Genomic DNA, 3932 nt, shown 5'->3' with positions numbered 1-3932 from the left:
TTAAAATCAGAAAAATTCTCAGTATTATGATCAGAATAAATGAAGTACTTTTGTAATTGACTGTGCTTCTGTCATTCCAGTTGCAACATTTCATACAAATAAAATTGAATTGCTTAGTTTATTCTGGGGAAAATATTGGGGATTTTTTTCTGATGGCTGCACTGATTATATCTATAGCATTCCTGTCGCTGGCCTTTAATTTACTCCTGTGGATAATATATTCTCACAGAAACATCCCATTTTCTATCATCATCATCATCTCGGGAGTTTTGTCGTGGTTTTTTGTTTTTGGGTCAGTGCTGATTCCTAGCAACTTTCTGGAGCAGTCCCTGCAGTTTTATTAGCAAAATTTTTGGAAGTGGTTTAGCATTACCTTTTTCCTATGGCTGAGAGAGAATGATTGACCAAAAATCAGCCAGCTGGCTCTTTGCTCCAGGCAGAACCAGAATTCAGTTTCCTGAATTATCCAAATATTTGCTTTGCTTGTCCATTTGCAGCAGCATGAATACTTAGCACCCATCAATAACCAGTGGTCCAGAATACTAGAATAAGGTAAAAGGTAAAGGTTCCCCTCACATATACGTGCTAGTCATTCCCGACTCTAGGGGGCGGTGCTCATCTCCGTTTCAAAGCCGAAGAGCCAGCGCTGTCCGAAGATGTCTCCGTGGTCATGTGGCTGGCATGACTTAATGCCAAAGGTGCAAGGAACGCTGTCACCTTCCCACCAAAGGTGGTCCCTATTTTTTCTACTTCCATTTTTACGTGCTTTCGACACTTCTAGGTTGGCAGAAGCTGGGACAAGTAACGGGAGCTCACCCCATTACTCGACAGCACTAGGGATTCGAACTGCCGAGCTGCCGACCTTTCAATCAACAAGCCTCAACGTCCTAGCCCCTGAGCCACCGTGTCCCTTACTAGAATAATTTTACTTAATTCCATATGACCAAGACAACGGGTACCTAAGAAAAATGTTCCAGTTCCCCTATAAGCAGTGGTGGGATTCAGCCAGTTCACACCATTTCAGGAGAACCGGTTGTTAACTTTCTGAGCAGTTTGGCAAACTGGTTGTTGGAAGAAATCATTAGGGCAGAGAACTGCTTGTTAAATCACTTGAATCCCACCACTGCCTATAAGCCCCAGGCAATCTTTGCATAGGACCAAAAAACCATAGCATTTAGCAAAACTGGTAATTTACAAGATCATTCTGTCCATACAGATCTGCAATGAGCGCTTAGCTTGCTCAACTTGAGGTTCCTCAAGAGTAGCCAAGAGAAAAAACACAAATATCACGGTTTGGGGCAGCAAGATTAGAACTGGAACAGCTAATGCTGAAGGGTATTCAGTCTTCTTTAAGGAGTTCCAGACTGCTATTGGGAGTTAAAATGAGACCACAATAGAGTAATATCACACATCTGCTGTTGTGCTGCAGAGATTTGATACTTTTCTAAATCATTGTGATCAGCATAGGATTTGAACAAAGGATGACCCAAATGTCAAGTATTGCTATTCCTATGATTTCTCATGCCATTCAATAGGGATCATACTAGCTTTTGCTACTTGGAGGCATTTTCTTCAGATGTCAACAGCTCTTACATAGCTTTTTCTGCCAAAGCATTATAACTACCGTATATACTCGAATATAAGCCGATCCGAGTATAAGCCGAGGTCCCCAATTTTACCCCAAAAACTGGGGTAAACTGGGGACTCGAGTATAAGCCGAGGGTGGGAAATGAGGCACCTACCGGTTGAAACCCTCCTCCCTCAGCTGAGAAGGCTGGCGGCTCCCCGCCCGCCCTCTCACTGCACCGGCAGGGCTTCCGTCCGTAAAATGTGAAAAAGAAAAAAACTCGAGTATAAGCCGTATATACTCGAGTATAAGCCGAGGCTTAAAAAAAAAACCTCGAGTATAAGCCGTATAGACCCGAGTATAAGCCGAGGGGACGTTTTTCAGCACAAAAAACGTGCTGAAAAACTCGGCTTATACTCGAGTATATACGGTAATCTATAATATAACTGACTTCTGAAAGATGAGCTTCCTTCCTTGCTCGCTTGGGACAAGAGCCTGAAAACGTATGTAGAGAAGCAAGTCTAGCATCCTGTGCTTGATCAATGCCAATCCTTTAAACCACAAAGCCATTCCAAAAGCCAGCTGAGACTCATAGGTTGTGGTAGGTTGTCAACCTGCCAGCAAGCGGTGGGTGTTTCAGATGACACAAGGGCTTTGGTTTGGGGCCAATACTTAAAATTGGCAGCTGAATGCTAAGTCAGGACCACAATATATTGATGGGTTTCCTTGGCTGGGAATCATTGGCATTGGAAGACATTATTATTATTATTGGAAGGGATGGAACCTAAAATAGAATGGGACAAAATCATCAAAGATGTGAGCACAACAAAGCTGATTCATAGAACCCACACGTTTATACCACCCACCAGGAATTTTGAACCTGTGTGGCTGGGTGGTATCCAGGTCTACAACAGGTTTGTTTGCCTGTTGTAGAAACAGGTAAAAACCTGTTTGCCAACAGGTTTCAATACTCAAAGCAAGATAGAGCAATACGCTAGGTCAGTCAGTCACATGGTACAAATTTCCAATTGGAAAATCTCACCGTAGGTGAGCAAAGTTAATAGGCTCCTATACAAACATTCCACATTAGTTTTCTTTTCACTTAGTCGTAGACCCATGGATCCAGCTGTAAAGAGCTTACATCTTCCAAGCACATTAAATGTTCTTAAAAACAGATACATACTTCTTGGCTTTCTCATGTGCTTTGTTCATTTGTTTGATGGTTATGATTTGTGGCTGAGAAAAACAGAACCTCCAGCTTCACAAATAATTTAATATTTGCTATTCCATCTCGATAGAATCCTTTTCAGAATCTGCGTATGCCAAGCGCCACAATAAAGATTCTGATTGGGTGTAAGCCTTTTACTGCATTGATGCTGCAAGAAGCTACTGCATGCATGAAGTCCTGCTGCATCCTTGCAGTTTCAGTGGCAGAATGGAAGTACAATGCAACTTAGTAATTCCTACTGAATCCCAGTGTTGGAAAACAAAGCGTAGAGCAGATTTCTGGATTCGAGAGTTTTGCCAACAATACTGAAGGTGATGCTACTACTATCAGCATTATACAATTAATGTCTATAAAGCTTTGTAACTAGCTACCAGAACAGAACTCTTCCTGATTTCAGATTCCCACAAAAATACTAACCCAGCAGACAGACTAGTATACAGAAGAAAAGATAGGAAGGAACAGCTTAGAGCATCTGTACTTAGGAATGGGCCCATAATATGAGTCCTTGAGGATTAAAGAGTGTTCCCTCTGGACCCAAAAGTCCTTCCCCTGCTGCCTCTTATAAGCAAATAGACCACCAGCAGGTGTGAATCCTACCATGCTCCAGAAGTCTTAGTGGCCCACTGAAAAAGGCCAGCTGCCTGCTAATATGCCAGAACCAATGAATTCATCACAGCTAGTGAATGAGCCCATTGAGCAGAATTGGAGACCCCATTTGCAAGTAGGGCTTTCTCGATCCACACCAAACAGCTTGCTCCAAACTCAGGCACTCAGAATTGTAGGAAGGGAGTTGGGGTTTTCTGTCTCATTTCTGTATAAATAAACTAATGCATGAAGAGGAAAGAGGCAGTGGGGAGGGAGGCAGCTTGGTATGCATATCACTCAGCACTTCATCTTTGCAGAAAATCCCATCCTAGTTCCAGGGCTGTTCACCTAGTCCCGCACCTCCTTCCCTGGTGCCACAAAATATCTGTACCCCCATGTCTTTGGCCTCTTTGCCCTAATGGTGTCTTGTCCAGCCTTGCGTGGGTCCAGGTGAATAAATGATCTCTATTTCAGGGAAGGATGTGGTTTCAGAAGCTTGTTCCTCTCACCCTGTTGGTTTGTGTTATTGCTTTCTTTTCCCTGTCTCCCCTA

The sequence above is a fragment of the Ahaetulla prasina genome, chromosome 2 (assembly GCF_028640845.1).
Source record: "Ahaetulla prasina isolate Xishuangbanna chromosome 2, ASM2864084v1, whole genome shotgun sequence".
NCBI lineage: Eukaryota > Metazoa > Chordata > Lepidosauria > Squamata > Colubridae > Ahaetulla > Ahaetulla prasina.
This window is presented reverse-complemented; position numbering follows the sequence as displayed.